Raw genomic sequence first — 15,208 nt, forward strand, 5'->3', positions numbered from 1 at the left:
TTACAATGGATATTATTCTGGATTCTTGATTTGAATTCCTTTTTACACTTTACGATGGACATTATTTTGGACTCCCTTTACTTTTACTAGTTTACTATTTAATATTTACTTAACTTTTAGTCACCTTGCTATATATACATTCATATTTTCTTCATATACTTTCATATGCATCGTTCTTTACAGGTTTTTCACATGTTTTCATATGTGTGTATATGTATATTCTTATACCTTCAGGCTTTTTGTGCTGAACGCCCTAGTATTTTAATATGTATTATGTTCAACAGTTTGAATATATTGGGATGATATAAAATTTTTTACCCAATTCTGATGTTTATTTTTTAACCAGTGTTATGTATATGTATATATTGCCTCTCCCTCTCCCTCCCTATTGTATTCTATCTCTCTCTCTCTCTGAATCACCACTTCCACCATTTCCTCTTCGACTCGCGCGCGAACCCCAAACATATAACCAGCTCGCTTTCCAACTCCACCACAATTTCGTACTGGAGTCTCTATGCTAATAGAACCCACGACGAAGCTCCATTAGCCCGCGACAAAGCTCACCAAGACATGAACAATAGCTAAGTCATTCCTATTTTTCATATATTATCCCTTCTGATGCGCTCCCCTTCCACCACCCCACTTCGTTTTCTCTAACTATACATTTGTCTTGAATTCATGATTATTTATGTATTTTTTTCTCTATTTCACGCGATCTATCGTCTTCACCTCTACTTGTTGAAGTTTGCTCCTTAGCCCAAACCTGACTGAAATTTGTCTCTAACCCCCTTTAAAAATTACGATTTTTAACTCTCATTTCTGTTACCGATTCAAGCATTTAATCTCACGTTTAAACACTGCTGTGTTTCTTTCAACCTATTTCTTAAAACCTAACGAATTTGACCAGCATGTTGTACTGCTGCCTCTCCCTCTCCCTCCCTATTGTATTCTATCTCTCTCTCTCTCTCTGAATCACCACTTCCACCATTTCCTCTTCGACTCGCACGCGAACCCCAAACATATAACCAGCTCGCTTTCCAACTCCACCACAATTTCGTACTGGAATCTCTATGCTAATAGAACCCACGACGAAGCTCCATTAGCCCGCGGTACGCCCGCCCTCCCACCCCCTCCACCAGCACCGGAAGTCTTTTTAGATCATCTTCCGCGAACACTGCCTGTGACCTTATACCCCCTCTCTTATCAATCTTATAGCGCATAAAGATTGGGTAGTATATGAAGATTGTAGGTATTGTTTTTGTTTATGAACTCTGCCAAATGCAAGCTTTCTTTTCAGGTTCACGACACTGCTTACCCCCATCCCAGGGTCACACGGGCCCACTCCCCTGACACCCACTCCTCCCACACTGTCAGGATTGGCACTCTCAACGTCGGCACGCTGAAAGGTAGGTCTGGTGAGATTGTTGAGATGCTTGAACGGCGACGTGTAGATCTGTGCTGCATCCAAGAAGTAAGATGGAGAGGAGGTTCTGCGAGGTTCCTCACAGGCAAAGAACACAGGTACAAGTTTTTCTGGGCAGGGAACACTGACGGAGTCGGGGGCGTAGGAATACTTCTAGCAGAGAAATGGGTTGATAAGGTAATCGCGGTAGTTAGAGTATGTGACAGAGTACTTAAGATTAGACTAGTGCTTCATCATAGGCTAGCTACTGTCATCTCAGCCTATGCACCTCAACCGGGGCTCCCGGTTGGGCTGAAAGACCAATTCTATGACACCCTCTTGCAAACTACCTCGTCGACAAGAGACAGAGACCTTCTCTTTGTGGCTGGTGACTTCAATGGTCATGTCGGACGTCGTGCTGGAGGCTTCCATGGCATACATGGAGGCTATGGCTTCGGTTCCCGCAACGAGGAGGGAACCAGACTGCTGGAGTTCTGTGATGCAACCGATCTTATGGTTTGCAATACCAACTTCAGGAAACCTGCCTGTCACCTAGTCACCTACCAATCCGGAAGACACTCTAGCCAAATCGACTACATCCTCGCCAGAACTAAAGAAAGAGGGAGGCTTATAAATGCCAAAACCCTCCCTGGCGAAGAATGTACACCCCAACACAGATTAGTAGTTAGCGACTTCGAGATCAAGGCAAAATGGGTGCCCAGAAGTAGACCGGCTTGGAGGAGAAGGGTATGGAAACTTAAAGACCCTGCAAATGGACAGAGACTTAGAGACAAGTTACTTGAAGCATTTGACGAAATAGAAGGAGATATAGCATCATACAACGTGGAAGACAATTGGAGATTTCTGCGGGACAACCTGTTGAGAGCCACAGACCAGATCTGTGGCTGGTGTAAAGTCCCCTCTCGACCCAGAGTAACGTGGTGGTGGAACAAGGATGTAGACGGGGCTATTAGACAAAAGAAACAAGCTTGGAAGGACTGGAAGAACGGTGGTAGCAGGGAATTGTACCAATCTGCCAGAAGGGAAGCTAGGCGACAGGTTTATTTAGCCAGAGGGGAAGCAGATAAGAAAAGATTTGCCAATGTTCTGCGCCGTGAGGACCAAAGACTCGAGGTATTTCGTGTTGCAAGACTGTGTAGGAGAGAGAATAGTGATGTTGTAGGAGAGAAATGTGTGCGCATGGATGATGGTACGCTTGCACTAAATGAGGCTGCAAAGAAAGAGGTCTGGAGATGCCACTACGATAGATTGCTTAATAAAGAGAATGAATGGGAGAAAGAGAGCCTGCTGTATGTCGACCCAACAGAGGGACCAGCTATCCGAGTTGACAGTACCAGGGTAGATAAAGCAATTAAGAGTATGAAGACAGGGAAAGCCCCCGGCCCATCAGGAATCACTGCAGAGATGCTCAAAATATCTGGCAGTGTTGGCTACAGCCTAGTCACCCGTATTACGAACCAGGTGATACACGAAGGAGTCATACCCAATGACTGGTGTAGCAGCACCATAGTAAACTGCTACAAAGGTAAAGGTGACGCTTTAGATACTAATAATTACAGAGGCATCAAGCTGTTAGATCAGGTTATGAAAGTTACGGAGAGGGTCATAGCCCAACTAATTAGGGAGCAAATCAATTTAGATGAGATGCAGTTTGGGTTCGTGCCAGGTAAAAGCACCACTGATGCCATATTTCTAGTGAGACAGCTGCAGGAGAAATATCTAGCCAAGGATAAACCTCTGTACCTGGCCTTCGTTGACATGGAGAAAGCCTTTGACAGGGTCCCCCGATCCCTTATCTGGTGGTCAATGAGGAAACTTGGGATAGAAGAATGGTTAGTAAGAGCTGTGCGAGCCATGTACAGAGATGCTGTCAGTAAGGTGAGGGTTGGAAATGAGTACAGTAATGAATTCCGGGTAGAGGTAGGGGTCCACCAAGGTTCCGTCCTCAGTCCCCTCCTATTTATCATAGTCCTCCAAGCGATCACAGAGGAATTCAAGACAGGTTGCCCCTGGGAGCTCCTCTATGCTGATGACCTTGCACTAATTGCGCAGTCACTATCAGAACTAGAGGAGAAGTTTAAGGTGTGGAAGCAAGGACTAGAATCGAAGGGCCTTAGAGTCAACCTAGCTAAAACCAAAATCCTAATAAGTAGGAAGGTAGATAAAACACAAACCCCTTCAGGTAGATGGCCCTGCTCAGTATTCAGTAAAGGAGTAGGTAGTTACTCTATAAGATGTACCCGGTGCAAGCTATGGACACATAAGAGGTGCAGCAATATCAAAGGCAGATTAACTACAAAGTTAGTCTTTGTATGTGGCAGATGTGCAGGTGCAATAAACACTGTAAACAAACAGGAAACAACTTCTATCTCATTCCAGGGAGAAAAACTAGAGGTAGTTGATAGCTTCCGCTATCTGGGTGACCAAGTTAGTAGTGGGGGTGGTTGCGCTGAAAGTGTAACTGCTAGAATAAGAATAGCCTGGGTCAAGTTTAGAGAGCTCTTACCTCTGCTGGCGACAAAGGGACTCTCACTCAGAGTAAAAGGCAGACTGTATGACGCATGTGTACGAACAGCCATGCTACATGGCAGTGAAACATGGGCTGTGACTGCTGAGGACATGCGTAAGCTCGCAAGGAATGAAGCCAGTATGCTCCGCTGGATGTGTAATGTAAATGTGCATACCCATCAGAGTGTAAGTATCTTGAGAGAAAAGTTGAACATAAGAAGCATCAGTTGTGGTGTGCAAGAGAGACGATTGCGCTGGTTTGGACATGTGGTGAGAATGAATGAGGATAGCTGCATGAAAAAGTGCCACTCCCTAACAGTTGAGGGAACCCGTGGAAGAGGTAGGCCCAGGAAGACCTGGGCTGAGGTGGTGAGGCAAGACCTTCGAACATTGGGCCTCACCGAGGCGATGACTACTGACCGAGACCTTTGGAAATGTGCTGTGCGTGAGAAGACCCGGCAAGCCAAGTGAGATCGTTGCCAGTGCCCCTGGACTGGCTCTTGTGCAGGTGGCACATAAGATGTACCATCCTGAGCGTGACCGTTGCCAGTACTGCCTGACTGGCCTTGTAGGGTTTTCGAGCAAGATTGTTGCCAGTGCCCCTGGACTGGCTCTTGTGTGGGTGGCACATAAAAGACACCATTTCGAGCGTGGCCGTTTTCGTGCGGGTGACACGTAAAAGCACCCACTACACTCTGAGTGGTTGGCGTTAGGAAGGGCATCCAGCTGTAGAAACTCTGCCAAATTAGATTGGAGCCTGGTGTTGCCATCCAGTTTTACCAGTCCTCAGTCAAATCGTCCAACCCATGCTAGCATGGAAAGCGGACGTTAAACGATGATGATGATGATGATGATGATATATTTATATTTATATATACTCATGTTTGTATATGTGTGTGCATAAGTGCTTCCGTATATGTATATAATTTTATAAATACACGCACACCCACTACACTCTCTGAGTGGTTGGCGTTAGTAAGGGCATCCAGCTGTAGAAACTCTGCCAAATTAGATTGGAGCCTGGTGTTGCCATCCGGTTTCACCAGTCCTCAGTCAAATCGTCCAACCCATGCTAGCATGGAAAGCGGACGTTAAACGATGATGATGATATATATATATATATATAGTGAGAATTTACAAAAAAAAACAAAAGATGAAGACGGGTGTGTAAACAACAAACAGATGTATTAGTTTAACACTCGGGAAGTGAGAGTCTTTTACGTTTCAAGCCTATACTCTTCGACAGAAAGGAACACAGAAATAAACAGGGAGAGAAAATAGAAAAGAGTTTAGTGGCAAGTGATCTATCATGGCGAATATATATATATATATATATATATATATACCACGTAGGTACTCTAAGTTTACAGGTAATACTTGATAAGTGTAACCACCTGTATATGCGAGATAGTGGCAGAGGTGAAAGAATATATCAAACGTAAAGTGAAAACAGAACACAAAGGATATCGCGGTACAAGTGTGTCAAGCTTTATACACAATCTGTCATTACATCAGTATATATTGTTGATATAAAGGATGGTTTAAAGCTATCTTCAGCTGCAAACATTGCTAGTCCAAAGATTACATCACAAAGGAAAAAGAAAAAGAAAGAGAAAAAGAAAAAAATCCATTTAGTATTACCCATTATAATAGGTTTATCCTTTAAAAAGTTATATACTCTTTTACTCTTTTACTTGTTTCAGTCATTTGACTGCGGCCATGCTGGAACACCGCCTTTAGTCGAGCAAATCGACCCCAGGACTTATTCTTTGGAAGCCTAGTACTTATTTTATCGGTCACTTTTTGCCGAACCGCTAAGTTATGGGGACGTAAACACACCAGCATTGGTTGTCAAGCAATGATGGTGGGACAAACACAGACACACAAACACACATACATACATATATACGATGGGCTTCTTTCAGTTTCCGGCTACCAAATCCACTCACAAGGCTTTGGTCGACTCGAGGCTATAGTAGAAGACACTTGCCCAAGGTGACACGCAGTGGGACTGAACCTGAAACCATGTGGTTGGTAAGCAAGCTACTTACCACACAGCCACTCCTGTGCCTATATCTTCATAAATGTTCATTGGATTTCAAAAATCTGCCCATACTGTACCACAATTCAGCATAGAGTGAATGTTAAATAGATTGGATTATATTTAACTAGTGTGTATGTGATAGAAAGAGAAGATCAAAAGTAAAAAATAAAGTAAAAGTTAAAATTAAAAAATAAAATGAAATATAAAAGTAAGAGAAGTCAAATCCAGAGTAATAAAACTAAAAATAAGGATAATAAAGTTAGATACATATATAAATAAGATTTAGCGAAATTGGAATAAAGTAACAAAAGAAATAAAATAAATAAAACCATAATGTAGAATAAGACATAAAGAGATAAAATACTATAGAGTTGAGAACATGATGTTGCCTTGGATGGGATTGTAGTGGTCATAAATAATTTCTTAGGCCACTCCTTGAAATATAGATTAAGGTTGTAATTTGATATCATTGTGATGAGTGGTCAGTTTACCCATACACACTACTAAAAATTCCTAGCTTTATAAACTTCTCTATTACATGGGTACATACACTTACTTAGAAGTCATAGTATATGTTTATGTGTGTATACACATGCACTTATACAGATACGCCTGCTAACATGCTCGAGCGTATACACGTACGCCTCGTTATGCAAAATTCTGAATGCATGAATATACACATACATCTCCACACATCTATAGTTACACCCTAGTAACCATATACATACACTCACATATCCACATATCCTTAAACATACGTCCTGATATAGATATCTCCATGTATAGTATCAGCACACCTGCACTCACGTCTATCTATGTTTCCACACATACAATATACCTTATAAGTGTATATCTTGATTTTGAGTATGTACCAGTTATCTATATATATAAAAATGAGAATGTGTGTGTGTCTGTCTGTCTGTCTGTCTGTCTGTCTGTGTGAATCCCTAAAACTCGAGAACTACGCAACCAATTTCATTCAAATTTTACACATGCCTTACTTAGGGTTCCAGTTGTGTTTTAGTAAAAAAAAATTATTAACTTCTTGCAGAGTTCGAGCACACAGCAACATATCTCCTCCACTATTTAAGTATTACGTGTCAAAAGTGAAACAAAAACACTCATGTCAAATACTTTCACTTTAAAAATGAAACTATTCCACTAACTGAAACAATCACATTTCGATACTGTAGTGACAGATACTTTCACAGAGAGAGAAAGAGAGATGTATATGTATACATATAGATGTATATGTATATATATATATATATATATATATATATATATATATATATATATATATATATATATAGATCTATACATACATGTATATGTATACATATGTGTAGATGTATATATATATATAGATGTACATGTAATATGTACACATATATACATATATACATGCATACAGATATCTATACATATATACACCCATCACACACACATACACATGCACACAAACACACACATTAGTCATTTGTTTTCTTATCCAAAACTACGTCAAAAGTACTGAATGGATCTTTATGAAATTTGGAAATTATATTCTTTGCATAACGGCCATAACTCCCATGAAAATTCATATATTTTTGATGTTGATGAAATTTTAACCCGAACATAACAGATGAGCATTATTTAGAAAATGATGTCACACGTTATCGAGGCTACCATTCTTTCTGGATGTGCAAAAGGGGATGACGTCTTTATTCCAAGAATTCCTCTTACTCCATCAGGAGCAGTCATTCCTTTTACATTCAGAAGACTACAATTCCCCCTTCATGTGACTTTTGCCATGTCCATAAACAAATCTCAGGGTCAAACACTGTCTGTAGCTGGTCTTCTCTTGGAAGAGCCCTGCTTCTCACATGGACAACTGTATGTTGGCTGCTCAAGAGTGGGCAGCAAAAAAAAACCTATTTGTATATGCTCCACAAGGGAAAACAAGGAACATAGTTTACAACAAGGTGTTATAATCACAACAGCAAGAAAGTATGTACATGATCACCTTCTTTTACGAAACTTCATTGACTTTCATATATTTATATTGATATACATATATATATACGTGTGTTTGGGTGCGTGTGTGTATATACATCTCTATATATAAAGATGATGCGTAGTCTAGACGGCGTTTTTAGATTTCATTATTCTCTTTAACCTGGGCAACGCCGGGTATTTCTGCTAGTATATAATATACTATTCTCAATAGATTGAGCTACATATCTTTAAAAGAATAGATTGAGTTACATATACTTCATTTTTTTTTTTTTTTTTTTTTTTTAAATGTTTTTTATATCTGTCTATGACAAATCTAATTTACCATGTTGAAATGCGTGATGATCAATAAGGGAAATGATTTAAAAAGAAAAAAGATAAATATAAGTGATAAAAGTGAGCAGCAAATTAACAATAAGTGAAATAATTGATATAGAGATATAAGGTTCTATAGGAATAGAATTTTATAAGAATCATTAAAAAAAAATTGTTTTACAATAATCATTTAAAAAAAAATATAATAGTGAAGGAGCATTGGAAGTAGTAAAAATACTGACAGAATAAAAACTGGTGAAATCAGAAAAAGATGCTGTAAAATATCAAAATATCAGAAGCCATCAAATATATTTGGAAATACATGACAAGATACATGACAAGATATATAAAAGGATAAATAAATAATAATAGAAGGGGTAAAAAGTAAATTGAAAGTGTTAAAAATAAAATAAAAAATAAAATGAAAAGAAAATTAGGATTGAAGTTAAAATTAAAATTAAAAGTATGAAGAACAATTATAATAGTAATAATATAATAGTAATAATATAGTGATTGGAAAAATATTGTGATTTCAGAAATTTCAGGTCTATCTACTTATGTAAATTATATGCCATTGGGCAATTTCTACTATATTCCTATTTTAATTGTTTCAGAAGTGTTATATGAAGTTAAAAGAGTCTAGGTTCCTATCCACTAATGAATACTAGTATAATATTGCTATAAACATTATTGAAGTTATTAGTGTTAGCTAATATGACCTATGTGTATTGTAGTGTTATTCGAAATTTTAGAGTCAGTGACTAAATTATTTAGATATTTTCTCTATAAATAAGACTTAGAGACCTCGGATTATTAAATATGTGTGTACTATATGGGGTCAGAATCTAGCTAGGCGAAAGTAAACTGAATAAGTAAGTAGTTGGGGGTAAGCCCAGGAGTTATTAATTCAATGCCTGAATAGCGGCAGGAGGGATCAGATGAGGGGATTTCCAATGAAAGAAGATCATGAAGTGATTAGAAATTAAAAATGGGGACTTGAGGCTTATAGTATTTAAAGGTTTTAATCAGTTTATGCATACAAGTTGGTTTGAATTCTGATTTTTTATTAACTAGTTTGTCCTTCTCGGGGAATCTAATGATTTTCAATAGTTCTAAGAAACATAACTGGCAACCAGTTCTATTATTTTTATAAATCACTGCCAATCCAACTATGGACCATCTAAGGTTGGAGTTAATATTTTCGTTTTTAAGTTCCCATATTCTATGTGATAATAAAGTGCTATTAGCCTTATGCTTGAGTCTAAATGATGACCTATGGTTATAGAACCTAGATTTCCAGGAGGATGAGCAACCAAGGTAGGTGAGAGTATTTGCTTCTGTAATTATTTCACAAGAGTAGACTATGTTTTTTGCTAGGCAGTTTCCACGTAAAAACATGTTGTTACACAATTGCACCCAAATTTATAATTACCAGGCCGTCTAATGCTTGCACGTGGAGGGTAACTGTTTATAGAATTGTTATCTTGGTTACTTCTAGGGTAGTTAGAGTTTACGCCTACACTGTCGTTACTATTATTGTTATTACCTCTATTGGAGTTGTTCAAAGTTTCACTACCTCTATTCTTTCTGCCGTTAATACTGGTGCTAGATCTATAAGCCTTATCAACATTATTATTAATTATATTGGAATTGTGACTAGTAAAATTATTGCCATAATTACTGTTTGAGGTGTAACTGGTTATTCTATTAGTAGTAGCAGTATCGTTATTTAACGCGGAAGTACTATAGGGTGTGCCACTATTCTGTATTGGGTCTAGGTTTAGTGATTCATCTAGTATACTGTGATTCGATATTTGGATAGGGTTATTGGGCCTAATAATGTTGTTGTCATTACAATTACTATTATTAATACCATTATCAACAATGTTATTATTCTCAGGATTATTAATTTGGATACTATCATTATTAGTTCTTGGATTATTGGGGTTAGACTGATTATTATTGTTTGTTCTTAACCTTTTCATTACCAAACCACCCAAAGCCGCCCGAAAAAAATTTTGGTTCATGTGCCCAAACCGCCCGTAATCACCTATTCATATTTAAATGAGAATATCTGATCAAATCTCATTAGTACATTTGTGAAAACATGTGATTATACTGTGTAAACACTTCAGCTATAGCTTTGTACGAAGATCGACGTGTTTTTTTAAATTTGTGAATTTTGTGAGATTTTTTTCCAAATTTGTTCCTGTTCTGTTTGTAAAATTTGTAATTCTGGTGAAAAAAATGGATACAAATTTTATTCTGTCAAGCAGCGAGTCAGAATTCGAAGGATTTTCCATTGAAGACCTTGATGAATCTGTAACTGAAAAAAAAACGCACGTGGTTTTTGATGAATCCGATGTTTCATTTTCCGAAAGTGAATGCAGTGGATCAGAGAGCTCCGATGATAGCGATAAAGAAAATGAATCGGTACCGGAATGGAATGAAAATTTGAAAACTCTTTCTTTCAGTGATTTTTCTGAAGAAACTGGACCAAATCACAGTCTTACCCAGGAGAGTAAAGCTTTAGACTATTTCTTTTTGCTTTTCCCTATGAGCTTATTTGAATTAATTACGGCGGAGACAAACCGTTACGCTGAATATAAACAAAGCGTAAAAAAGGATAGTTTGTGGTTTCCTACAAACTTGAACGAAATGAAGGCATATTTTGCCATAAATATTATTATGGGCATTAGAAAGCTTCCCAGAATAACGAATTACTGGAGTAGTGATGAACCCTTTGGAGACGATTATGTCTCAAGTATAATGACGAGGACACAGTTTTTGAAATTAACACAATACTTACATGTAAGAGACACGAGCAGTACACTAGTACGTGGAGAACCAGACTTTGATCCCTTATTTAAAACCCCTCATAGACTGTATTCAAAACACATATAAAACAGTCTATAGACCAGGGAGACATCTATCAATTGATGAGGGTATGGTGGGCTATAAAGGCCGAGTGCGTTTTCGGCAATATATGCCAGGAAAGCCCACAAAATGGGGGATCAAAGTTTGGAAGATTTGTGAATCAAATACTGGGTAATGCTCTGGATTTGAATTTTGTACTGGCAAAAGAGACAATTATGTAAGTCAGCATGGCCTAGGGTATGATGTGGTCTGGAATTTATCACTTCCATACCATAACCAGGGCCGTATATTATTTTTTTACCGCTTTTTCAGTTCGGTCAAACTTTCGGAGAATTTAGATACTGTGGCAATACATTCATGTGCTACAGTGATCGCTATTAGAAAAGGACTGCCGTTGGATATAAAAAAAGCAAAATTAAGAAAAAAAGGTGAAATAATTCAACGGCAGAAAGGAAATTTGCTAGCAACCGCATACAGAGATAAGAGGCAGAATTAATTTTCTGTCTACCTGTGCACGGCCACATGTAGATGAAAATGGCACGCCATTTGTGAACTTCGATTATAACAGGTACATGGGTGGTGTAGATCGGCTGAATCAGATGATGTCTTATTATCCATTTGGCAGACCGGGGAATAAATGGTGGTGATACCTGGTTTGGTATATAGTAAATATGAGTATCACTAATGCGTTTATACTATATACCAAATCGGGGCCAGTTCGAAAGCGATGCGATCATCTGCAGTTCCGTGCAGATGTAGCAACGCAACTAAGAGCTGGTTATTCCTCAAAAAAAATAACTGTAGGGAGAAAAAGCAAAGCCTGCCAGAGAGATATCCCTCTGAATTCGGCCGATCTCCATAAATTAGGAAAAATTGAGGGTCGCAAAAAGCAGTGTCGCGAATGCCTTCATCAAAAAAGAAAAGCTCCTAGTGGAAGGGCTGTTGAAACAACTTTCCAATGTGCATTCTGCAAGGTTGCATTATGTAGAGCAGGGTGCTTTACAAGTTTTCATGATAGAAATATTGTTTGATTTGTATATATGTGTGATTTCATTTTATAAATATTTTCAAATTTACTTCGTTTTTATTTTTCTTTGTGTAATTTTAATTTACCTGTAAGGTGAGTGATGAATTTTAATTAATTTATTTTGTAAATCATTATTGTATATTTATGTGTATCTATGTATATGGGAGAGCTTATTTTATCTAGTTGATGGTGTGTGTGTATTTTTTTTTTTAGTTTTCTTCACAGACAAATTCCAGTCTTTTGTTTTATTTATACCTTTATGGTACACCTGTCTTTTGTGTGTTTAAATTCACCTGATGAATCCAGTAATGTGCACAACTCTTCTATAATAATATTTTGTTCTATATCCAATTGAATATTAGCTAATAACCCATTTTCTATAGCGATGTTTGAACAAAAATTTAGATAATTTTATATTTTGTTGAATTTACCTGTAATTAGAGTCACTCTGTGACAAAAATTTTGGTATAGAATTAGTTGAGAACCTTTCGTTAAATTATCTTCCAAAAATCACATTAATATGTTGATAAATAAAAAAGTTAGAGTCGTTTAATGAAACCAGACTAAATTTATGATTATGTCAGAAATTAATTGAAACACATAAGGGGTGTATTTTGGTCAGAAATATGGTAACGAAAGGGTTAATCTAGCTTTTTTTTATTCTGATTTTATTATGTTTAGATATAAGGCATTTCATATTGGGGAGAGTCAAATATGAGATTCTAATAGTTTTGGAAAGAATACTGCTATATTTATGAGTGGGTCGAAAGTTATTGGATATAATTGAAAATATTTTCTTGCATAATTTTCCTGTAACTGCTACATTATATGGTATGTTATACCATATATAGTTGTGTAATTTACAGTTCTTATGTTTAGGAATTCTTTTATTGTTATTATTACTCCTATCGTTATGGTTTTCTCTAACTGAACTATTATCGGTGTGATTTCTTTCTTGATGTTTTTTTATCTAAAGCCTATTTGTATTTATGCTGGTTGTATCTGTGCTTTTATTTTTGCTTTTATTAGATTTATTTACTTTACCTCCATTCAAAGAATCAACTCTAGAATTACTAATTTGTTTATATGACGGAACTTTACTAATGATTGATGCTTTAGGTGGTTTACAATTTAAGTTTTTAACAAAAGAGATTTTCTGGGAGTACCCAGTGTTAGAAAGGGCTTGATTATAATGATGAGCATGATCACTAAAAATATTTTCATTTGAGGATACCTTAGATAGTCTATTCGAAACAGCCTAGACTGTAGCATTAATTATACAGAGTGGGTGATTAGATAGTGTACCAATATAACATGTGGTTTCTTCTGGCTTTCTGTAAGGGTAGTGAAGGCTTTTATCTATGTCTAATGTAGCATCTAAAAAATTAACTATCTTAGTGTTGGTCATGAATTCAAGTATGATTAAATGATTTTAAAAAATGTCTAATCTTTTTCTTAATTCTTTCTATGGTACTTTTGCTATTGGTGGGGTATATGAATAGGGCGTTGTCTCTGTATAGACCCCCTTGAAGGCCTGTTACCTCCAAGAATAGCCTCTTAAGTAGAAAGGCTCTGACTAAGTCAGTTACCTGAGCTGAATTGCTCAAGCCCATAGCCACATCGAAGTTATCAGGGGTATATCCGACCTAGTCCAAAGTTTACCCTTGAATTCAATTATTGTCTTCCTAGCTAAGAGTATGAAATATATATATATATATATATATATATATATTAGGGACAAAATCCAAAATTACAGGTAAAAACTCAATTAAAATCAATTTATAAAAAATTTAAATTAAATTGAGCTTTATAGATAAAATATATATAAAATATATAGTTTTAGGGAAAATAACCAAGTATCAAGAACTCATCGATGAAAATCCACTATCACATATAGAAAAATTAACAATTAAAAGCACAATAAATGAGTATAATATAAAGCAAAGTAAATATCATAAGATAAATATAATAAAATGATTACACATGTTTCATAACTAATTTTCAAATAGAAAGGAAATTTAAATCGATTAAAATCAATTGAAACTATCGAAAATTAAATTCTATTCAAAAATATAGCTAATCGTCAGATCGTAAGTAGAACAATAATTAGATATATATATCTCAACCAACAATAAGTACCAAATGAATTAATATGAAATACTTATTTTATAAAGATAGAAAAATTATTAAAAATATCAAAATAATAACCATTCAGTAATCCTCCCTTCCTCCATTATAATAACATGTATATTATATACAAAAAACAGCTTACATAAATTATCATTATTTTAAATTATCTTTGTTTTAAATACAATTTGAACGAAGTTTAAGTTTAAAATAATAATGAAGATAAAATTAGTACATATTTAACCGATGTAATAGTTAAAGCTATACTATTTAAAGCTAAAAACGTTTATTTAATTATCATTAAAAATCAATTAAATAATAGAAAAATACAAGAATATTTATTTCTACAAACGTAAGAATAAAAATATGAATGAAAAAATTATGAATGAAAAAATTAGGAAAGAAACACGTTATGAATCACGTGTAATCATTTTATTATATTTATCTTATGATATTTACTTTGCTTTTTATTGTGCTTTTAATTGTAAATTTTTCTATATGTGATAGTGGGTTTTCATCGATGAGTTCTTGATACTTGGTTACAGATATAGGGCAGGGAATTGCCAATTAGTTAATAAAAATAATAATTAACAATTTTGCCAAGTAATTCAGTATGCAAAAAAACTTTATCGGTATATATGTATATATATATATATATATATATATATATATATATATATATATATATATATATATGAAGGTTATGAAGGGTATTGGAGTCAACCAAACCCTAAAGATACAGGTAATACCGAGTAAGTGCTGTATACCGACTAGTTTTGCCCCTGTCATTGCAGCAACATAAGTGGGGAATATAACATAGGTCGTGTATTAGCGTATGTACAAAGAAAGAAATGGATAAAGTCTTACAGCTGTTTCAGGGAAAATCCAATGT

The 15,208-nt window shown here is 36.0% G+C and overlaps 1 protein-coding gene and 1 pseudogene across 2 annotated transcripts in view; one reads left to right on the forward strand and one right to left on the reverse strand.

The window, feature by feature from the left end:
* Window positions 1-15,208, forward strand: part of LOC106874050 (ER degradation-enhancing alpha-mannosidase-like protein 3) — a 465,143-nt gene that overhangs the window by 242,807 nt on the left and 207,128 nt on the right. The gene's annotated exons all lie outside the window — the stretch shown is intronic.
* LOC149137691 (uncharacterized) overlaps window positions 15,017-15,208 on the reverse strand; it is a 1,585-nt pseudogene continuing 1,393 nt past the window's right edge.

Source organism: Octopus bimaculoides, chromosome 1, assembly GCF_046866305.1.
Source record: "Octopus bimaculoides isolate indiv1 chromosome 1, ASM4686630v1, whole genome shotgun sequence".
Taxonomy (NCBI): Eukaryota; Metazoa; Mollusca; class Cephalopoda; order Octopoda; family Octopodidae; genus Octopus; species Octopus bimaculoides.